The 25,168-nt window shown below is 41.1% G+C and overlaps 1 long non-coding RNA gene across 1 annotated transcript; it reads left to right on the forward strand.

The window, feature by feature from the left end:
* The first annotated feature begins 22,604 nt into the window (after positions 1-22,604).
* On the forward strand, positions 22,605-24,879 carry LOC143521156 (uncharacterized). The gene is made up of 3 exons (XR_013132680.1): positions 22,605-22,723; positions 22,880-22,969; positions 24,337-24,879. It is a non-coding gene; the product is annotated as an uncharacterized LOC143521156 (long non-coding RNA).
* Positions 24,880-25,168: the final 289 nt, after the last annotated feature.

The raw sequence follows: 25,168 nt of genomic DNA on the forward strand, positions 1-25,168 counted from the left end.
AGCCCCTGGACCAGACAGTATACCTGGTAGAGTGCTCAGAGTATGTGCAGAACAGCTCGCAGATGTTCTCGCAGACATTTTCAACATCTCTCTGAGCACTGCAGTCATGACAATGTGCTTCAAGACGTCCACCATCGTTCCTGTGCCGAAGAAGTCCCAAGTGTCCTGCCTCAGTGACTACCGTCCCATTGCACTTACTCCCATTATCATGAAGTGCCTTGAGAGGCACATTATGAGGCACATCAAAAACCAGCTTCTTCCTTCACTGGACCTACTGCATTTTGTGTATCATCCAAACCAATTAACAGATGATGCCATCTCAACCACACTACACCTGACTCTCACCCACCTGGAGAGAGCAGTTCGAATGCTGTTCATTGACTTCAGTTCAGCATTCAACACCATCATACCTCAGCATCTGATCGACAAACAGACTGCAAAGAGATGGTTGTTGACTTCAGGGGAGCACCACCCGCTGAACATCATGGCTCTACTGTGGAGATGGTGAAGATCACCAAGTTCCTCGGTGTCCACATCACAGAGAACCTCACCTGGTCCCTCAACACCAGCTCCATAACAAAGTAAGCCCAGCAGTGCCTCTACTTCCTGTGGAAACTGAGGAAACCACACCTTCTGCCTCCAATCCTCACCATGTTCTATAGAGGGACTGTAGAGAGCACCCTGAGCACCTGCATTACCATCTGGTTTGGAAGCTGCAACATCTCGGAGCGCAAGACCCTACAGCGGATAGGGAGGACAGCCGAGAACATCATTGTTGTCTCTCTTCTCTCCATCAGTAACATCTACATTACACACTGCATCTGCAAAGCCACCAGAATTGTGGATGATCTGTCAGGGCTGGCTCGGATGCCACTCCTTCTACCACCAGGAGGGGCACCCGAGTTAGTCCTAGACTGGATGGGCGTAATCAGCAATGATTCGTTTCAGCTGTTCCAAGGGCTTCTTAAGGAAGCTTTGTGAAACGGATCATTGCTGATTCGTTTGGTTATGCCTACATGCTGTCAGCCTACTTCTACATTCCCCATGGTTGTTCCACGTTACATATTTTCCTATCCGTTTTGTCTTTATTTTTGGGAAGGATTTTGTTTACCCAAGGCATTTTGTGCCTGCTGCCAGTCATTTCCCCTGGCATGTTTAGTTTCGTTTTCGTGTTGCATTTATCCACGCTATTTTAGTTACGTTTGTTATTTTGTTTCTTTCTCCTGTGTCCTTATGGTTGAGTATTTCCTTTCACGCGTTGAGTTTTCCGTATGGTTTTTGTTTCTAGTTTCACCTTGTTCACGCGGCTTACATTTATTTTCCTTCTACGCGTTGAGACTTCTGCATTGTGTTTTGTTTAGCGTGTTATCACGCTTTCGCGTTTTTGTTTTCTGTTCGTTTACACATTGAGTATTCCGCGTTGCTTTCATTTATTCTACTGGTGTTGTGCTACGTGTTTAACCCTCGCGCTTTCATTTTGTTCTGACAAACGCATTCATGCTGTTAACTGGCACTTGGGTCCACCCTTCTCTCTATCACAGGAATGGGCAACTGGCGGCCTGCGGGCCGCACTGAGTGGGGACGAGGGCCGTGTGCGGCCCGCAAATAGATCAATAATAATTTAATAATTAAAAGAAAAAAACCCGATAGAGCAGGACTTTTTTGTTCTTGTCACGTAGGGCTACGCCCCCCTCTCCCGTGTCGGTGTTGTTCCTTGCCCGGTTATCCCGCCCTGCGTGTCTGTTGCGCTGGTTTCCCTCTGTCTGCCATGCCTGTGTCGTCATTGTGTTCAGTTGTGTCTAGTTTAGTCCTGTGTACTTGTATCTCTGTGTTTCGCCCGTTGTCGGTTATTTGTGGTTTGTTCGGTTTTGTGGATTATCTGTCATCGCTGTTCTGGTATTTTCCGTCTCCGTTGTGTTTCTCCGTTGTGAATGGCTCTCCTGTTACAACTCCTGCCTGTCCTGTTGACCACTTGGATGGCTCTCCCGTTTTGACCCGTGCCTGTACAAACGACTTCGCCTATAATTCCCCTTATTAAATCTCGCTCTTCTCAGCGTTTGTGTCTCGCTCCGCAGTGCGCTAAGCGTTACAGTTCTTTGATATGAAGGAGTTCAAATTCCTTTTTATTAAGCAAATGTTTTGTCTTTGTTGCTTATTAAGGACATGTTAATGCATTTATATGCAGAAAATAGATGTATGTTGGTGCAATAAACATAGATCTGAATTTATTTAAAATGTGTTCTTATTGAGAATAATTTGTAGTGTCTTTCATATCCAATTATTTGAAGTGCGTGGTCATGTGGCCCTCCAATAATAGTGCTGAAAAAATTTTGGCCCTCTTTATCATGGAAGTTGCCCATCCCTGCTCTATCACTAAACGCGGTGTGCACATCCCTGTACTCCCGCGTTATATGACCCATCCCACCCATCACACAGACTCTTCACTCTAATGCCTGCAAAAGATACCAGGAGCATCCGAGCCTCCACTTGCAGACTCTGCAACAGCTTTGTCCACCAGGCAGTCAGATTCCTCAACTCTCAGAGACAGAACTGACAGCCCCCCAACCCCAACACACACAAACACTGATCCCCACCCATCCACCCACCAGTCCCCACACATGCACAAAAAGACTGCACTGAACCCCACCTTCTGCCCTACACACACACAAACCGCATATAAAGACTGAAATGTTTCCATCCCCACCAGAAATATTTGCTGCTCTCCTACAGAGTCTGTTAAATTTACCTCAGAACTGCTGTGTTCATGTATGCTCTAAATGTCACAGTATATAACTTATCACTGAACACCCACACTACCCTGTACTGTACCAGCACTACACTGTCATGTCTCTCAATTGTCTCTGGTCTGCTGTTGTAGTGAAATTGTCCCATGTTGCACATTTTGCACTTTGCACATTCTTACCCTATTTACACTTTGTCGTCTATTGTATTGTTGATTCGTGTTACACCACAGTTCCGGATGAACATAATTTCGTTACACTGTGTACCTGTACTCAGATGTAATGACAATAAAAAGACTCTTGACTCTTCCTAATCAAATGATCGTCAATAGTTGTTTATTATTCTCTATTGTTGTTTAATTTTCCTTCCATTCTTCTTCTTCTTTCGGCAATTCCAGTTTAGGGGTCGCCACAGCGGATCAAATTCTTCCATCTGGCCCTGTCCTGAGTGTCCTCCACTGACACACCAGCCACTCTCATATCCTCTACCACTGCATCCATAAACCTCCTCATAGGTCTACCTCTCCTCCTCTTGCCTGGAAGTTCCATCCTCAAGACCCTCCTACCAATATACCTCTCCTCCCTCCTCTGTACATGTCCAAACCATCTCAATCTCGCTTCTCTAATTTTATCTCCAAAACATGCTACATGTGCTGATCCTCTAATAAACTCATTTCTGATCCTATCCTTCCTCGTCACTCCAAATGAGAATCTCAACATCTTCATCTCAGACACCTCCATCTCCCTCACCTGTCTCTTTGTCAGTGCCACTGTCTCCAGTCCATATAACATAGCAGGTCTCACTACTGTCCTATAGATCTTTCCTTTCATTCTAGCCGACACCCTTCTATCACAGATCACCGCAGACACTTGATGCCATCCACACCACCCTGCCTGCACTGTCTTGTTTACCTGTGTTTCACTTCCTCCATTACTGTGTACCCTCGACCCTAAGTAGGTAAACTCATCAACCTTCACCAAATCAACTCCTTGTAACTGGATCTGTCCTCTCATTCACACACATGTACTCTGTTTTACTCCTGCTCACTTTCATTCCCCTGCTCTCCAAAGCATATCTCCATCTTTCCAAGCTCACCTCCACCTGCTCCCTACTCTCACTACAGATCACAATGTCATCAGTAAACATCGTAGTCCAAGGGGACTCCTGCCTAACCTCGTCCGTCAGTCTGTCCATGACAATTGCGAACAGGAAGGGACTCAGTGCTGATCCCTGATGTAGTCCTACCCCCACTTTAAACCGGTCTGTCATTCCTACCGCACATCTCACTGCTGTCACACTTTTCTCATACATATCCTGCACCACCCTCACATACTTTTCTGCTACTCCTGACTTCCTCATACAATACCACAGCTCCTGTCTCGGTACTCTATAAAAAGCTTTCTCTAAGTCAACAAACACACAATGTAACTCCTTCTGTCCTTCCCTATACTTCTCCATTAACACTCTCAAAGCAAACATAGCATCTGTGGTGCACTTAGCTGGCACAAAACCATACTGCTGCTCACAGATCTCTACCTCTCCTCTAAGCCTAGCTTCCACTACTCTTTCCCAGATATTCAGGCTGTGACTGATCAACTTTATTCCCCTGTAATTACTACAGCTCCGAACGTCACTCTTATTCTTGAAAATCAGCACCATTATGCTTTGTCTCCACTCCTCAGGCATCTTCTGACCTTCCAAGATTCTGTTAAATAACCCAGTCAAAAACTCCACTGCTGTCTGAAATATCATCCGGTCCAACTGCCTTACCACACTTCATTCTCAAAATTACAGTCCTTACTTCCTCCTTGCTCACCTGGGGCATTTCCTGATTCACAACCGCTACCTCTTCTAACCTTCTTTCTCTTTCATTTTCTTGATTTAACAGTTCCTCAAAATACTCCTTCCACCTTCCCAAGACACTCTCCTCACCAGACAATACATTTCCACCTTTATCCTTTATCATCCTAACTTGCTGCACATCCTGCCCATCATGGTTTCTCTGTCTGGTCAATCTGTACAGATCCTTTTCCCCTTCCTTAGTGTCCAACTTCTCATACAGCTTGCTATATGCCTTCTCTTTAGCTTCTGCCACTGCTCTCTGTGCCTTACGACCCATCACCTTGTACCTCTGTCTACTTTCTTCATCTCACTGAAAATCCCAATTCTTTTTAGCCAACCGCTTTCCTCTCAAACTTTCCTGAACTTCCTCATTCCACCACCACGACTCCTTGTCTATCCTCCTCTGTCCTGAGGTCACACCAAGTACCTTCCTAGCCACATCCCTCACTGCATTTGAAGTCTCATCTCAGGTATCCAGAACACCACCACTAGTACCCAGTACCTGCCTCACCTCATCCCTGAATTTTACACCACAGTCCTCATCCTTTAACTTCCACCACCTGATCTTAGGTTCCACTCTCACTCTCTTCCTCTTCTTCACCTCCAAAACCATCCTACATATCACCATCCTATGCTGTTTAGCTACACTCTCCCCTGGTAACACCTTGCAATCACTAACCTCTTTCAGGTTTCGTCTCCTATAGAGGATATAATCGACCTGTGTGCATCGTCCACCACTCTTATACGTTACCCTGTGCTCTTCCTTTTTCTTAAAGTAAGTGTTAACTACAGCCATCTTTATCCTTTTAGCAAAATCTACCACCATTTGTCCTTCTGTATTCCTTTCATTAACACCATATCTACCCAACACCTCCTCATCACCACTGTTCCCTCCACCAACATGTCCATTTAAATCTGCTCCAATAACCACTCTCTCTTCTTTAGGAACCTGCAAAACAACTTCATCTAACTCTCTCCAGAAATCTTCTTTCTCCTTCACATCACAACCTACCTGAAGAGCATAAGCACTGATGACATTCAACATCACCCCATCAATCTCTAACTTTACACAGATCACCCTGTCACTTACTCTCTTTACCTCCACTACACTCTTACTAAACTCATCCTTCAGGATTACCCCTACTCCATTTCTCTTCCTGTCTACACCATGATAGAAGAGTTTGAAGCCACCACCAATGCTCCTGGCCTTGCTCCCCTTCCACTTCGTCTACTGTACACACAGTATATCTATCTTCCTCCTCTTCATCGCATCAGCTAGCTCTCTCCCTTTACCTGTCATAGAGTCCACATTCAACGTACCAACTCTAATCTCCACCCTCCTGCTCTGCCTCCTCTCCTTCATCTTCAGAACTGTCTTCCCCCCTCTCCTCCTCCTCCTTGTCCCAACAGTAGTCCAATTTCCACTAATGCCCTGTTGGACAACAGCACCAGTGGCGGTCGTTGTTAACCCGGGCCTCGACCGATCTGGTATGGAATTTCTATTTTTGATCCGCATCATTTGATTTGGCGCAGTTTTTACACCGGATGCCCTTCCTGACGCAACCTTCCCTATTTATCCGGGCTTGGGACCGGCACTAAAGTACACTGGTGTGTGCACCCTAGTGGCTAGGTTAGGTTTAATATTCCTTCCTTTATTGTTTATTATTCTATCCTTTGTTTAGATTAGTAGATTTACATATAGTGTTACGTCCCCCCTCTACGGGTGCACAGGACTGTTACCCGGTGTAGGGTGGAATAAGATGGATACACGGCACAAAGTCAAGCTGATAGCGACTAGAGATTTTAATGGTCCAGAGAGCCAACACACAGAGAAACAGATGTACATAGACAAAAGTCATAACGTCTCAACAGGCTGAATGTTAATGCCCATATTGTTCCATTCATACACATATCTGACTACGGTGGGTCACAGGCGGCATCAAATCAATGAAAGAAAAGAAAAACTCTTCCCTACCTAACAAACCCCTAACCTAACAAACATACAAAAGTGACGCCCGCCTCCTTTCCCAACACCTATACAACAAAACAATACTACAAACAAGAGAAAGAAACTAACCTGTGGGCACATTAAACACTCAGCAGTTGTCAGGAGACCTGATAACCCCCTACATACACCACATGAAACATACATTTAGAGATAGACTGATTTTCTATATGCACAACACACAACTCAGCCAACCTATACCAAGTTACTTGCATCAACTCTTGTCAAACATCATTCAGGTGTCTCTCTCTCGTCCATCCTTGTAGCCATCATTTATGCCAGAATGCCCACCTCCCACAGTGTCCCATTGGTTAGCTGATGAAGCCTTTCTATAACCTGTTTGGTGGAACACGCCGATGTCGATTGTCCATGGCCAGAGGGCGATTTACATCAGCAACGAGTCCACCTATGGATGTCGACAGAAAACACAACGTGCACTCCATGCACGTAACATATAGGTTTAGTTCCATTCCTGAGCCAAATCATCCCATGTGTTATTCCTTATAATGCATCAATTGTGATATTAACCATCCAATAAATTTGCACATATATTCATTAATCTGGTCACGGTGGTGTCATGGGACAGCTCCGGACCCCTCCTTTTGGGTGTGTGTTCATGTCATCTGCATCTGGTTATGTCCATGTTTGTATTTCCGTGAGTGTGGGTCATTCATGGGTATGTTCATCAGTCTCACCTGTGCCTCATCTCGTGATCACTGGGGATGGTGAAGTTCGTATATTTAATGTGCGTTCACACAATATCCCGTGCTTGTCTTTGTCTGAAGCTCGTGCTGTTTAAATTATACATGTACAGAATGCTTGCACTACCTGAGCTGGACTTTAATGTTGTGTTTTTGTGAATAAACATTTGTGTGACAACGCTAAAACGCTCGTCGTGCCTGCCTCCTCTCACCGTAACAGGTGGTAAATACATATTTTGGTTAATGGTATTAGGTCACTGCGTGAATTCAGTATTTAACCCTTTGGTAATGAGACTGATTTAACAATATTCCAAAAGTTTCTGTTACCAAAAAATTGGTTTCTGAGCAATCAGGATGGTGCCCCATTTCATAATTTAAAAATAACCATTGTATCCACTACACTACTACGAGGACCAGTATGCTGAATCCAGTATATACTGAGTGCAGTATGCAGTATATAGTATGTAGTAGGCAATTTAAAACATAGCCTATCCACTACCCCAAATGCTCTAACAATCTCGGCCAAAGTCACAGAATTACTTCCAAACTGTAACTCTGAGCATTAGAATATACTTTACTCTCTCAAACTATACAATAAACAATAACTCATTTGAACTAAATGATTGCAGGGGCAGTATAAACTGGGGGGTTTAACTATCCCACATATCACACAGCACATTGTCTCTCATCTCTCTGTCATCTCTGCTCTCTCTGCCTTATCTCCTATCTTCCTATCTATACATCTAACCATTTTCATTTCTGATGCAATGAAAATGATGCAATGGTTTGAGGGACAGTCTCAATAACCCATTTCCAACATTACTTAGGTAAGACCCGTAAGCATAGGGTTCACCAAGTCAAAGTCAAATTTATTTATATAGCGCTTTTTAAAACACGTTGTCACAAAGCAGCTTTACAATCGTAAAGGCCAAGTAGTCACAGTGCCTTCAGTGCAGTAACACCTATCGTGTTTTCAGTAACACCTAAATCTACCGCAAAAAGCTTAGGTGTTACTATTGATTCGGATCTTTCATTTGACACACATACGCAATGTCACTAAGGCTGCCTTTTTCCATTTATGTAATATCACCAAGCTGAGACATTTACTTTCATTAGCTGATGCAGAGAAGCTGGTCCATGCTCTTGTCTCGTCAAGATCACTTTTATGATTTCATTGAAATCATCTCTAATATGTATTTTCTGAATTTCTCTGATATAACAGCTCAATTCTAATTCTTCAGGTTAAATGTGCTCCCTCCTTTAAACAGCTATAACATGTATTTGTATCTGGCTACAAACAAAGCTGCTTTATGAATTCATGCCATGCAAACATGTCTTTAAAGCATTTGACAATTTTACTCTTATTCAGTGTGGGCATATCTTTTGCTAATATTACTTCTATATTTTTTACACTTACTGTAGTCATGCTTAAATTGCAAAGCTTTTATTTTTTAAATCTGTAATTTCACTTGTTTGAGTGCTTTTTAAAATATGTTGAACCACAGCATAGAGGCTACAAATGATAGCCTAAAATGGACACTTGCTGCTCATCCAACACTTCTCAGTCTTGACCATTTGCTATTTTATCAGAATAAGGGCGCGTGGCTGCCAGATTTTGGGAAGTATGCAAATACCAATAAATATTGATACTAATCAATCGCCATTACTCATCATTCTCATGTAATAGTCCCTGTGTTATCCCAACGTTACTACCTGCTTACGTACTACACTTTCCCTCTCAGTCTGTCCCTGTAATAACACATGCACACAGAACCTCGCAGAGAATAAACGGCTCTGCAAACCTAACAACCCCAGAACCTCAAGGATCAAAGCGAGAGACTACTTAACTTTGGTAGCGTAGATAAAGAAAGCCGGAACGACAGGTGAGCACGACTCAACGACCAGAAATGGAAGAACAACAGTACCGGACTAGACAGACGAAATCTACCCACGGAGAAACGGTGAGACTAAGCACGGGTAACGAACAGGATGACTCACGCCAGGAGATTAGACATCGGAGAATATAACTGGATACTAATCAGCCGAGAACTCAAAACAGCTGAGTGACTCTAGAAACCAAACTAACACAGAGGGCGGGGCTAACACTTCACAAAGACTATTGAAACGCAAGAAACAGAAGAGACGGAACATGACCATGTAACAGTACCCCCCCCTAAAGCGTGCCACACTGGGGCACGCAAAAATCCCCTCAAAGGGGACTGATAGAATCAGACAAAAACCCAGAAAAAGCCAGGGAAGACGAACTAGACACCGGGATAACAACCGGCGTGGACAACTCGGACCTAGAGGGGACAAAAGAAGACCGACAATTGGCAAAGGAAACAGACGATGAGTCCGGCCCACGGTCTGATAACTCGCAAAATGAACCAGAAGGATCCCTAACAGAACACGAAGACCCCAGCGCAGGACCACTCGAAGACAGTACCGAGGCACCAGCCGACGCAGACACGGGCCCGACCGACTGAGAATTTGTTCCAAGAGAACGGGAGGGTCGCAGATCCCTGGGGCACTGGACAGGATCCAGGGCAACGGACACCGGACTGGCAGGCACAGACTCAGCTAAACCGGAACCCAATGGAGACTCCGAAGAGGGGCCATGGGGAACAAAACTAACACCAGATGAACACCCAAAAACAGATAACAATATACACAAAACAACAGACATATGCACCGGCACCCAATACGTAAGCACACAAGGCATAGACAAACACATAGGAACAGAAACGTAATGTTTACACACTTCCCGAACAACAGGAACCAGTACAGGCAAAGACATCATAACAGGCACAGGGACTAAAACATAACCTGGAACAGGGGCAAGGAGTAAGGGCATAGTCCTACAGTCAAAGCTGTTTAAAAGTTCAAAAATAGAAAGGACACTTCCAGAAGGCTCTTCTGTGGTCGAATTTGTAACAGAAGTACCGCATAGGGGCTCTTGGTAAGCTGGATGAACAGGAACCGACTCCATCTGAGTGTCAGGCAGAATGGCCTCCGGGACAGACTGGGAGTCAGGCAGAATGGCCTCCGGGACAGACTGGGAGTCAGGCAGAATGGCCTCCGGGACAGACTGGGAGTCAGGCAGAGAGTGTTACTGCCTAGGTTGCATACGTTATGTACTGTCGGTGATCTAGTCGTCACGTAAAGAGTGTTACTGGCCATGTTACATGTATTATATACTGCCTGTCTATGAACGTAGATCTGTCTCAACACGACTGGCCTATGTAAGGCTTTGAGTTATACTGCATGTCTGTTAAAGTACTGCTTGTCTGTTAAAGTAAAGCTGTCTCGTGTTTAACATGCCTCGCCGTTCCCGTGCGTTAAGGGTTGGCACGATTCGCCTCCAAGAGGCTCAGAGTGTTTCTCTCAATAAATTGAGTTTTCTTCCGCATTTGCGTCCGTCTCCAAGTTGCGAAACGTTACAGTCCCTCGGTTTCTCTTTCACACGCCTGCATCTCTGGCTGCTGCTCTCCCTGTCTGCTGCTGCTGTCTTCACCTACAGAGGACGCGGAGGCTACAGCAGTGAACATGTCTGTGATTTTTACACATTTTGTAGCATCTACATCGAGACTCTTCAATTTCTTCACGCGTAACTTCTCTGCACACCCTTTCTACCACTTCTGTTGCTCCATGCTGCCTCTCCTTTAACAACTCGCTCAACACTGAACGTAGCAGGAGTTACAGCGGACCACGCAGAGAAAGTGATTTTTGGGATTTTTGGGTGGGGCCGCTTTCATCCTATATCCTGATTGGTTCAGTCCACTGTCTATATTGAAGATGGGCCAATGGGCCGCCCCCTCTAAATTGTGGGCCGGTCTCTTCGAAAAAAAGGGAAGAAAAAAAATCCATCAGCCTCTGAGGTACGCCAGATTACCAGTCCAGCCCTTACTCCAACCCCTCTCGCCCTTTCCGCTCCCAAAATGCTGGACTACAGCTGGAGACAGAGCTTTCTCCTTTAAAGCCCCTCAATTATGGAATAGCTTTCCAGCTCCAATCCGAGATTCTGATACAGTTCCAATCTTTAAATCTAAACTTAAGACTCACTTATTAAGATAAGATAAGATAAGATAGCCTTTTATTATCCCACATGGGGAAATTGTGGTGTTACAGCAGCTTAGAGAGCATACAAAAAGGAGTTAAACTTCGCAGTTTAAAGAATATTGCACAAGTTCCGATAAATTATAATGGGTTACAAAAAAAGAAAGTTGTGTACATTATTTACAAATTACAGTCCTTTGTTTATGATTTGGGGCAGTGCTGGTTATATAGTCTGACAGCAGAAGGGAGAAACGAGCTTCGATGTCTTTCCTTTGAGCAACGTGGATGGAGAAGTCTGTTGCTGAAAGAGCTGCCAAGTGCGGCCACGGTTTCATGCAGTGGGTGATCTCTGTTCTCCCTTAGAGATGACAGCTTGGTCATCATCCTTCTCTCCCCAACTGCTTCCACCGAGTCCAGTGTGCAGCCCAGAACGGAACTCGCCTTTCTGATTATTTTGTCCAGCTTATTTAATCAAGCCTTCAGTTAATATTCCCCTTGTAAGGTGTGAGGCTCGGGGGCCCCCGACATTGAGATTTCTGGTAATCTCAGATGTTGATGCTTTTATCCAGCTGTGTCGTGGCATCAGACAATGTCTTAGTGAGCCCTCATGACTGTGGTCACCTCCGAACCCCTCCCTTTAGCTATGCTGCTATAGATTGGCCTGACGGAGCCACATGCAGTGTTGCCAACTCTCACGCATTGAGCATGAGACACACGCATTTGACCGTCTTCACACGCTCTCACGCCACACTTCTGATTTCTCACGCTGAAAAAAAAATCTAGTTTATTTACCTCTGATCCACATCTATGATTCAATGAGTTAGTAGTTCGCTCTGGCGCCAACCACTGGTGATCTCTGATAATTAATCAAATCAAATTTATTTATATTATTTGATTGGAGGGGGTCGGCCAATCCTTCACAACTTGCACCTTCTCCTCCAATCCTGTGGCTCAGAAACTCCAGTTCTCTCCGCATAAAGCAGCGCTTGTCTGGGTGGAGCTTCAGACCTGCTGCTGCTATCTTTTATATGGTCCTCTGCAGGGACACCAAGGTCAATCAATCAGTCAATCAAATTTTATTTATATAGCGCTTTTTACAACAGTTGTTGTCACAAAGCAGCTTTACAAGTGCCGAGTCCAAGCCCCCAGTGAGCAAGTGAAGGCAAGGAAAAACTCCCTAGTTTTTTGCATGAGGAAGAAACCTTGAGAGGAACCAAGACTCAGGGGGGGAACCCATCCTCCTCTGGCCGACACCGGTCACCATGACAACAACAACAATTTAGACAGAAAGAAGAGAAAGAAAAGGAAAAAGATGTAATAATGTCCATCATGATGTAGGCATCCGGTTAGGCAGGAGGTGGCTGGCCCAGGATGGATCGCTGGTCTCCTCATCTCATTATTCCTCAAGCAGGCGGGCAGCCATGTGGAGAAATGAAACAGGGAAAATTAGCTCTGTATGAGGACATATACAGGACAGGTGAAATTATAAACATTTCTGGAGTGTGGCAGCAACTCCGCAAGCATTAAGTTAAATTATTACAGCCTAGCTAAATCAGGCAGAACCAGAAGGTAACATAGGCTTGGGGGCATTCTGAGACAATGGCATCCGTCCACTGCACTGTCAACAAACTTGAGTGACCACGAGCAGTGACAGGATGACAGCACCAGCGCCCCAGTCTACCATAAAACCCTTCGCCTGTGAACCCCTGGATCTGTACCTTTATCTAAGGGGGGATATTAATTATCAAACACTAAACTAAATAAGTGGGTTTTCAACCTAGACTTAAAGATTGTGACTGTGTCAGAGTCCCGGACACATTTAGGAAGATTATTCCAAAGCTGGGGGGCTCTTCCCCCTGCTGTTACCTTGTTAATTTTTGGAACTAATAAAAGACCAGCACCCTGTGATCTTAGTGGACGTGGGGGTTCGTAATAGGAAATAAGTTCCTGAAGGTATTCAGGAGCAAGCCCGTGCAATGCTTTATAAGTTAATAAAAGAATTTTAAAGTCAATACGGAATTTAACTGGGAGCCAATGCAGGGCTGGACTGGACTGATATGCTGAAATTTTCTAGTTCTGGTCAGAACCCTGGCTGCGGCATTTTGAACTATTTGAAGTTTATTTAGATTCCTATTTGAACATCCTGACAGTAGTGCATTGCAGTAGTCTAATCTAGAGCTAACAAAGGCGTGCACCAATTTTTCCGCATCATCCTGTGATAATGCATTTCTTAACTTAGCAATATTGCGGAGATGTAGAAAAGCTATATTAGTAGTATTATCTATGTATTTATCAAATGATAGGTCAAAGTCGAGTATGACACCTAGGTTTTTGGCTACTGTGCCAGGTGTAATGGGGTAGTCTGCGAGATTAAGCATTAGATCTGGAATCTTCTGTTTTGAGGCCTTAGGGCCCAGAAGGAGAACTTCTGTTTTGTCCTCATTAAGTTGGAGGAAGTTTAGAGACATCCAGCATTTAATATCTCTTACACAGGCCTCAATTTTTCTTAATCTGAGTTTGTCATCAGGTTTGGCTGATATGTAAAGTTGAGTGTCATCTGCATAGCAGTGAAAATTGACACCATGTTTGTTTATAACTGTGCCCAATGGTAGCATATATAATGTAAATAATAGTGGTCCTAAAATGGAGCCTTGCGGGACCCCATATTTAACTTTTGTACGTTTGGATGGAATATTATTGAGCTCTACAAACTGATAGCGATTTCTTAAGTAAGAATAAAACCATGAAAGGGCTGTGCCTGAGACTCCAACCCAGTGTTCTAACCTTTCTAGCAAGATCCTATGATCAATTGTGTCGAAAGCTGCACTAAGATCAAGAAGCACTAACAGCGATACATAGCCTTGATCTGAAGCAAGGAGGAGATCATTTGTTACTTTAACTAATGCTGTTTCAGTACTGTGATGGGGCCTAAAACCAGATTGGAACTTTTCAAATATGTGATTCCTATGCAGATATAGGCATAATTGCTGGGCAACAGCTTTTTCTATGATCTTAGGTATAAATGATGTGTTTGAAATAGGTCTATAATTAGATAGCACAGTAGGATCAAGATTTGGTTTCTTGATCAGAGGTTTAATAACTGCTAATTTACATGATTTGGGCATGTGACCTATTGTAATGGATGAGTTAACTATAGTTAGAAGAGGTTCAGTTACCGCTGGTAATACCTCTTTTAATAACTTTGAGGGAACCGAGTCTAGTGTGCAGGTAGCACAATTTAAGGAAGAAATTATTTTCTCTAATTCTGATTGTGGGAGTGGATGAAAAGCATCAAGTTTGTAATTTAAATCAATATTAACCAAACCAGATGACATACCAGTTGTATTGCTAATAAAAGGTTTTATATTTTTTCTAATATTCTCTATTTTATTATCAAAGAAATCTATAAATACATTACTAGTGAGGTTTACTGGAATCTGAGGTTCTGCACCTGCTTGATTTTTTGTAAGTTTGGAAATAGTATTAAAAAGAAATCTAGGATTGTTTTTATTTTTCTCTATCAGTGAGGCTAGTATGGAAAAGATTCCGTACCAATTCGAAATGTAATCGCTACTAGGCAAAAATGGAAATGCAATCCACAAAATGCATTGCTTTTCCATACAAACATGCAGAATACGTGCCACAATGAAATGCAAAAGCACTATTACTATTACAAATACGTGGATTTGTATTTAAAGAAAGAAACACTGAATTCGTGCCAGAAGCCACCTTGAAATGCAATCGACTGAACGTCATTGTATTCCACTGTGTGTCTCTGCGAAGCTGTATTCGTGCCAGAATGAAATCTAATCACTATCCAATAGGAATGCTCGCCTGAATTTGGGGCAGGGCTTAGACTCCAGTCAGAAGCAATCGCTCATAGTTGGACTTGAAAGCAGCAGAAATGTCTTTTCACGACAGAATAAAAGAGGAAATAAACAGTCTAATTGGACAAATTGAGGCTGGTGCAGTTACAGACGACTACGTGCTTAACTTAATTAAGCTGAAGGTGCTGGACAATATTGAAAATGGACCTTGAAAGTGTAGTACATGTGCTTGAATTCTATGGAGTGATTTTTGTTTCAATAGTTCCACAAAAGCAAAAGTAAATCCAAGAGCAGAAAGTATATGTTATGAATGCAAAACAGAAAAAAATATATCAAAAGTATATATTTTATATAATTGGTTATTTGAAACTTATTTTCGTTTGCATTTTGACAAGTTTTTGGTTCCATTGTTTTTGTTTTTTTGGATTTTCCCAGTAAGGTCTTTTGCTTCTGGAATCTCTCTTTGCTTCTGCTTCGTTTTTTGCTTCTGACTTTTGGAACACATTTCACGTGTGGGAGGGTCTTAGATGAAGGCGTTCCTCTGCAATCTCCATTGGTCACTGATTCCGGACTGACACAGAGCTCTGAGACCGCCTCTGGGACCAAGCCACGCCCACCCCACCAGCTTCCTAGCGTTTTCAAACATGGCGGAACGCGGTGGTTCTGTTTCACAGTAGCACGTAAACTGAGTTTTACCATAAAAGTTTATACAAAGGTTATAATTAATTGCTAAATGGTCTGTAGATATTGCAAATGTACACTGTATAATAACTACATTAAGCATGGCAGTTAATATTTAGCACACTTCACCAGCGCGAGCTTTTTAAAATTTTAGTGAACTGGATGCAGGCATGAAAATCTGTCACCTTGCGGCGAAATTCGCCGTTTTGAAGTTTTCATATTTTGCGGTAAAACAAACTCTTATGAAAAATAGGTAGATAGTAAAATAAGAAACAAGATTTTTTTGTAGTTCTAAATGATGAACCCTGGTATTTTTTACACTCATTTTTGCCGCTGATGTTATTTATTGGTTCATTAAGATGCAATGGTTTTGACTGAGCCATCTGGAATGGCGAAAGCGGCTGTCAGGAACAGCACATGATACCCGTGTGATGCGGTTCACCTGTCGCTCATCGCCCCTCCCCTTTGCTACTATTTAAGCTTCCTCCTCTCTCTTCCGGGTTGCGAAGTATTGTTGCCATGCCACATACCAAGCGTTTTCTCAGTGTTACTGCTCTCCCGTGTACCGACCTCTGCTCTCCTCCTAGACCTCGTCCCCTGCCTAGTCCCTTTGTACCTCCTGGCTTCTGTCTCATCGGCGTGACCCTGGACTGTCCTGACTACGATCACATCACTCCTGCACTACACCCCCTGAACAGAGTTACTCGCCTGTTTGATCACTCCGTAATTGCTGTTTCAATAAAAGCGGCTATTATCCGCACTTGGATCCTTGTCTGCCTGATCAGTACGTTACAGCGGCTTCTCGCGTTTACAGATCTGGCGCCATATATTGACAAGACAGGTCAATATTTTTCAGCGTGACATTACCATGAGAGAAGTCAACAGGGAAGAGCGTGTTTAAAGCTAGCCTTTAAATTATTTTTAATTTAATCGCTGCTGTAGCTTCTGTCACCGTTTTGCTACATTCACAATAGTAGCGACTAGTTACTCGCTCCTCCTGGATCATTCGCTAGCGTCCCCCGCGGGTCTAAAGTGAGAAGGAAACTAATCCGCACTCTGCGTTTCAATGGACTACTCTTCTTACTCCCACCCCTCCAAGTTAAAATCTTTTTGTTTTTATTGAGTCGGACAGTGTCTGAATGTCATGTCTGACATGTATTATGTTTAGTATCTCTATGTTCAATGAATATTGTTCACTTCTTAATAAAATATGGACAGCACAAGATGCATGTGATGTGTGTTTGTGTGTGGTACCTGCAGAACACTGAAAAACAGTGTGAGTGAACAAAGCTTGTTGTATATAGGGTGGCCACTTTTCAGTATTGCTTTAATTTTGGTATTTTTTACTATTATGGATTTTACTATATTTGGCATCACCCACCTCTCGTACACCAGCTGCCCCCCACCCCCCGTCCGTCGCCGTATCCCCGTGCCGTCACCTGTCGCCATACCAGATATTGCAAATAGGCCTACTCATATTTCTTCCACACATCAATGTTCTCTCCATCCAGTTCACTAAAATATTAAAAAGCTCGTGCTGGTGAGCATGCTTAATGTAGTTATTATACAGTGTACATTTGCAATATCTACAGACCATTTAGCAATTAATTATAACCTTTGTATAAACTTTTATGGTAAAACTCAGTTTACGTGCTACTGTGAAACAGAACCACCGCGTTCCGCCATGTTTGAAAACGCTAGGAAGCTGGTGGGGTGGGCGTGGCTTGGTCCCAGAGGCGGTCTCAGAGCTCTGTGTCAGTCTGGAATCAGTGACCAATGGAGATTGCAGAGGAACGCCTTCATCTAAGACCCTCCCACACGTGAAATGTGTTCCAAAAGTCAGAAGCAAAAAACGAAGCAGAAGCAAAGAGAGATTCCAGAAGCAAAAGACCTTACTGGGAAAATCCAAAAAAACAAAAACAATGGAACCAAAAACTTGTCAAAATGCAAACGAAAATAAGTTTCAAATAACCAATTATATAAAATATATATACTTTTGATATATTTTTTTCTGTTTTGCATTCATAACATATACTTTCTGCTCTTGGATTTACTTTTGCTTTTGTGGAACTATTGAAACAAAAATCACACCATAGTATGGCGTCAAATCCAATTCAATAATCGCGAGCGCGGAAAATCATTTCGCGCAAGGAAAAGTGCTTATTCGCGCGAGCAAAAATGCTCTCGCGCGCGCGGAGAGAGCTTCCTCGCGCGAGCAAAACTACTCTCGCGCGAGCAAACCTACTCTCGCGCGATCATAACGACTTTTGCGCGAGCAAAACTACTCTCGCGCGCGAGGAGAGAGTTGCTTGCGCGAGGAAAATTTGTCACACACTTTCTGCTTGCGATTAAGCTCCTGCTCGCGGAGCAGATCATTTGATTTTTGACAGTCGTGGGAGGGACCCAGACAGGATTGGCTTCTGGATGTGAATTGTGATTGGCTGTCAGTAGGGTCCGTTTCATGTATATTTTTTCGCGATATCAACGCATTTAGGCAGCTGGATGCTCCAAATACTATGAATTATGGTAAAACAAATAACCAGCTAGCTATTTAACCTAGCTAGCTAGTTATTTATAAGTCTGACGTTTGCATTGTTTACATTGTTTGTTAGCTAGCTAAGTTGGCTATTTGTATTACACAAAATAATACTGCCTTAGCAATGCACTTGGCATGTAGCTAGCAATACACAATTAAAGCAGAGGGATAAATGGTTCAATACAGGTACTAGATACTGTATGTTGCAGATATCTTCCCATAATTTGGTAGAAATGGGAAATGTTGTCAGGGTAAATTTTGCAGAAAGTGCAATTCGCTTCCATGTCCTTTATAAACCATTGTTAAAAATGTTTTTGATGGATAAACTGTAAATTATTTTAAAATATACTTCTTTCACTTTATGTATGATATATATTTTGCTGGCAAGGTCCAGATCTCTTTCCAGTCGAGGTTGTTAAAGATGGTGTTCCAATAGATACATATGGATTAGATACAACATCTTTCTGAAACAGTGAGCATATATAATGATTACTATTGTGTGACGTAGAGAAACATATTTTCCCTATTTCAAGATTGGTTGGGTCGATGGGTAATAATGTTGGATCATGTCCTGGTGTACTTTTAAATAGCATACTCACTCCAGCATATATAGCATTTTATAACTAATTCAGCAAAAGGAATTGCAACACTGAATTTTATTACTAAATCTTAGTTACTAAATATTTACTAAATTCTTGATTTGTCAGTAGAGAGCCATTTGAGTTAAATAACTGTTGTACCAAGAGTATATTGTGAAACCATAGATGGTAAAATAAAGATTTGTTTCTATATACAATGTATTTGTCGTTGCAATCTCTAGGTGAATAATTATCAAAACAATTTTGGATTTTTTAATTTTCAGGTTGGTCTTTTTTTCATTATATCATTCAGGCCATGCCATATATGACATATGTTGCTATAACTCAAACCATGTAAACCAACTCTGAAAGCAAGGGGACAGTCCCCCTGCTTATATACAATAAACACCATTCAGCAGTTCTAGCAAACAGGCTATCTTAAGCACAGCATGTTCCAAAACATTGGCGCCCAGCAGGCTACTTTGTCTCACATGTGTGTGTCTCCTAATATGGACTTCCCTAGAGTTAGCGGAAGAAACTGATGTATCAGTTGAACACAGCGAAAGCTAAATGACCCAAGTATAGTAGACTAGTGAGTACCAGTTAACAGAGTGCTCTTACCCTTCTCACTCTCCCTGACCTGGGTCACAGTATAGCACAAATGCATAATATTAACTAAACATAAGTACATGATTACACTGAAACACACTACTTCATTATTGTAGTCATTCTGCTTAATCAGAACGACATGTACTAAATCATAACGTTCATAATGATCTCTTATAATCTAAATGACGTGACCTAATCAAGAATGACATAATTTCTGTCACAGTGATCAACTCCTAATTTCAAATGCTGTCATGGATTGAGGTTCCTGTGATGTGCTCCAAGTTTGGTTCAAATTGACCTGTCGGGGACGCTACTGTACACAAAAACCTCTAAAATCATCTAAACTAATGCTGCAATCCTGTCATGCAGAATACAGAGACGTAATGATTCTTGTATGATTCAGACCAATGAGCCAAATAACTGTAATTACATCTTATAACAAAAAGTATACTGCCTGACCAGGAATGAACATTTTATTTCACTAACATTTCTTTTCATCGCTGTAATATCTGTATGGTAGTACTTTGGCTCCATCTACTGGCCAAATACTGGAACCTACTGAAAAGCATTGCTTACATGAAACACCTTGCAAACACATACACACAAAGCTAATCTCAGCATGTGATTTAGTTCTATGATCTGAATCATTTTTTGCCAATACATTGAGCCACATTTTGATTTTTTGTAGATTTAGTGCCTCATCTGAGATAAAAAAAAAAACCACTTCATACATTCATATCAAAGGTCAAACATTTGCTCAAAACAACACATTGGTTTTCTTTGGCTGCTTAGGCCTATACGTGTGTGAACCTGCAATCTCCGCTTGTGGCTAGATTTAAATAATTGTTTTTATTAGTCTGACTTGCATAAAAAGTCAAATGGTTTATTATTTTACATAAAAAATGTTTTAAATAAAGTTATTCAACTGTCCACATATGTGGACACCATACAAGAACAGAGTGAATATTTTCTATAAAAATTGCCCAAATATATAACAAATTGTGAGAATCTATCCTCTTTTCGTTAAAACAAGTAAGTTTTGTTCTGTTAAAATATTCTTGAAACAAACAGCTCTTAACATTTGAACAGTTGTAACGATCTGCGCTGGGCAGAACAGGGAGGCGGACACAAACGCTGAGGAGAGAGAGATTTATTAATGGTAACACTTTCTATGAATCTGGTATCTATAATGCATTATAAGGGCATTTATAAACATATATAAAGCATTCATAAGGCTTTATAATGTTTGACATAAGCATTTGTAACTGTACATAAGTGTTCATAATTACACACATAACATGTTAAGACTATATTATAAGGCTTTATAGCACTATAATGTTATTAAGTGCTATAATCCCCTATAATATATGTATGTTCCTGTTCTCTTGAATGTTGGTGAAACCAGCATCATAAAGCTTAATAACAAATGCTTTGTTTATTCTCATAATTCTTTATAAAGATCTACTGTGATAACCCCATTTTCACTGGCATACTCTATAATGTTCATCAGTATATTTAAAATAAAAATGACTTTGTAAGTGCACATAACATTTAATGAACATTTATAAGCACTCCTTACAGACTGTAGGTAAAGTGATGTTATTGATCAGCTCTATATTAACTTCTAACTACTTATGAATCACTATAAGTGCTCTTCACAGACTTTAAGTAAAGTAGGATTGCCATATGTATAAGAATGCCTAAACAGAGGAGTACAGGAATCACAAGTTTGGGCATTGAACATGGGTTTATTTTTTGTCAAATGTACATAGTTAATAAAAAAAACAGCATGTATGAATAAACATGCAACTTTGATAAAGCAACTTATAAAACATACTACATGCCAATATCAATACATATAAATATACAATTTCTCTGCATTTTATTTTATCAGTAAAAAAGCTAGACAGCCATCAGGTGTTCAGTGCTGCAAAATTTAGAATGCTGATCAAAACGATTTCATTAACATTGACTTTTATACCGTTTTCTAACATCATGGAGCAGTTTCCGAGTATGCCCCATTTGTGCTTTTTGGCCAACCAGTGTTCCCACTGGTTCTGGTGACTGAATACCAGATCCTTTGCTTGAAGTCACGTCAGAAGTACATGACTTTGCATCACATGTTTTGGAGATAGGCTTTTTTGATTCCGTCCACGATTATCCATCTAGGAGAATAAAGTTAAATCATAAGGTAACACTAAACTGCAATTAGTAGCTAATAAAACGGCTGTTTCGGTTGTTCCATATTTAAATACATTTCCATGCATGTTGTGTTGGTCTATTTTATAGACAGCTACATTTCCATGTATTCAACTAACCAAAGTTATGCTACCTATTGCTATCTGCCTAGCTAAGGATCAGTGCGTTCTGGCTATGCTAATCGTTGAACTAGCAGCGCAATGGTGTATGCTAATGAACTAGCACTTACAGCTGCTAATGTTTACTCTGCTACAGGTAAGATTAAAGAACAAGATTTTTACGTTTACATAGTTTACATGCCACAATAAAATGCCAAACATCGTTATGGTGTTAACGAGGTAACATCGTTACCTTGACATACCTCTTTGTAGCAGGGAAAAGCTCTTCTTTACTCTCCCTGTCTGAAATTACTCTGTACAGTACGGCGCTGTATCACGTGACTCCAGATCGTCCAGGTCAAACGCGGGAACGGAGCGATTTCCGGATAGATAAAATTTGAACAGGTTTTCTGAACAGCTCATAGTGGCTTGGAAGATGTCATTAATTAAAAGAAAAATTCTTGGGTTGTTACGAGGACAGGATAACCTTCGAAGCAGATGCAAAATTGTGCGATGGATGCAGAAAAAAGAGATTTTGCGCAGAGCAATGAGATGCAACTCATGCAAGAAAAAAAATGAAATTACACAAACGGTCCCAGGGAGACGGATATCAATGGTGAGATTTTGATGGTTGTTTTTAAAACATGGACGTTAAATGCGTTGTAGTGTGTTGCATTCAGTGTAAACTACTTCACATAAGATTTGTTGCTTTGGTTGTCCAAACAAATATTGCTAGGTGCTGCACAAGAAATGCGCATCATCGTACCGATGTTACCTCTTCTGTCCGAAAGGGTCTATGTTTTTTCGTTCCCGGTTATCTCTTCTACAGCACATAGAGTTCATCTACAGGTAAGCTATTGTATTTCCTTTGTATAAAATATAGAAAATATATTTTGTAATTTAAGGGTCACTAAGAAATTATTTGACTATTAATACTAATGAACAGCAGCTATAATAACAGTATGGCTACAAATTACAGAATATAAAATGTAAAGATTTTCTCAGGGACTGAGACTGAGACAGATGGATCTTATTGAGGATGGAGTTGCAGGCAGTAGCAGAACTCTCACCAAGATGACATCCACACTGAGAAAAGTAAGAATGTTACAGTCCTGTAGTGTTTAAACTCACTTCAAATGATTTTCCAATTAAAGTTGAATTAAGTAGTAATAATAACAATGTTCTTACCATGGCAACATGTCTGTGCTCAAAGTGTGCATCTCAGGGATGACAAAACTTCGTCAGCGTGGAAGACTGCGTGTTGGTGGCCCACACCATTTTGTGATGATAGATGAAAGTAAATTCTACAAAGAATGTAGTTATACCCACCTTGTGTGTACACCTCCTTGTTTCTACACTCAGTGTCTATTTAATTAGTTCTGCTTATTGTATAGGTGTACTTTTTAGATGTACAATTATAGACTGTACATCTGATTTTCTGTATTACCTTGTTGATCAATGTTCAGGACCCCCACATGGCCCAATGGATCAGATATATCAGTGCTGCTGGAATATTTAAAAACTGTATCCACTCAAAGTTCACTCTAAACACTTTTACCTTGCTTGTCAGAGTCAGAGATGATAGCTCATCTGCTGCTGGTCTTTCATCAGTGGTCACAGGATGCTGCCCACAGAATGCTGTTTGGACATTTTTGGTTGGTGGACGATTCTCAGTTCAGCACTGCTGTGTCTTCTGATCCACTCACACCCTAACACACCACCATGTCAGCATCACTACAGTGCTGAGAATGATCCACCCATATAATACTGGTCTGTGATGAATGATGAATAAAGTATACATAGAAACAGATGTACTACAGTCTGTAACTAAACTACAAAGTGCTCCTATATGATACATGAAGGTGATACCAGGACAGTGAGTGTAGAAACAAGGAGGTGGACATAATGAAGTGGCGAGACAGTGAATATCTTATTTTGGTGCACAAGTACTGTTTATTTGCTGAGTAATATTTTTTTAAATGCATAAAATGTGCAATAACCTTATGGGCACAGAACACATTTTCATTTGCTTTCTAATTAAATTACTTCAGTTAGTAAACAATATTGCATTAAATTAGCACAAGTATGAGATCCATAAAAGGATGTTTAAATAATAGTTATTATTGATAACTGAATGTGTCATAAATGTCTGCCAAATGCAATAAAAATATATATAGAAATTTATATTAAAATGTTGAAGTGAGTGAAGTCACGTCAAATTTATTTGTATAGTACTTTTTACAACTGAGGTTGACACAAAGCAGCTGTACATTAATACATTTGCTATACATTTAAATATCCACTATAAAAGCTTAAGTCTTAAAAAGAACAGGTGTGATTAACAGTGATTAATATCAGAATGTTGTTAATCAGATTATTTTTTACTCAGTTGACACCATTAATATTTATCCTTTGTTCAAAGGTTCCTCATTTTTATAAATTATTTTCCATACTTTTTAAAGTATAACCGTGGACGTGTAGGCTCTGTCTGGCGACGGAGCAAGAAGTGGGTGCTAGGAATTCTGGAAGTGAGTGCTACCACCAGGAAGCCCATACTGAAAATCGTCTCCAGCAGGTCAAGTGAGCAGCTGCTACCTATTGTGAGGTGCTACGTGAGAAGAGGAACCAGTAATATTACTGATGATCACCATACAGTACAAGAGACATTTTGTACGTCCACTTACCAGGGCCCACACCCAGCACCTGGAGCGGGCTTGGCAAAAATTCAAGGTTGATGTGTGGCGACACTGAGCAAACCGAAACACAAAACTTCTGAAAGAATACCTAAAGATTATAGAGTGGGAACATGGTATAAAAGTCAATGTTAATGAAATAGTTTTGATAAGCATTCTGAATTTTGCAGCACTGAACATCTCATGTCTGTCTAGTTTTGTTACTGATAAAATAAAATGTAGAGAAATTGTATATTTATATGTATTGATATTGGCATGTAGTATGTTTTATAAGTTGCTTTATCAAAGTTGCATATTTATACATACATGCTGTTTTTTTATTAACTGTACATTTGACAACAAATAAACCCATGTTCAATGTCCAAAGATTTAGTCAATGTCCTCTGTTTAGGCATTCTTATACATATGGCAATCCTACTTTACTTAAAGTCTGTGAAGAGCACTTATAGTGATTCATAAGTAGTTAGAAGTTAATATAGAGCTGATCAATAACATCACTTTACCTACAGTCTGTAAGGAGTGCTTATAAATGTTCATTAAATGTTATGTGCACTTACAAAGTCATTTTTATTTTAAATATACTGATGAACATTATAGAGTA

This window comes from Brachyhypopomus gauderio, chromosome 8 (genome assembly GCF_052324685.1).
Source record: "Brachyhypopomus gauderio isolate BG-103 chromosome 8, BGAUD_0.2, whole genome shotgun sequence".
NCBI lineage: Eukaryota > Metazoa > Chordata > Actinopteri > Gymnotiformes > Hypopomidae > Brachyhypopomus > Brachyhypopomus gauderio.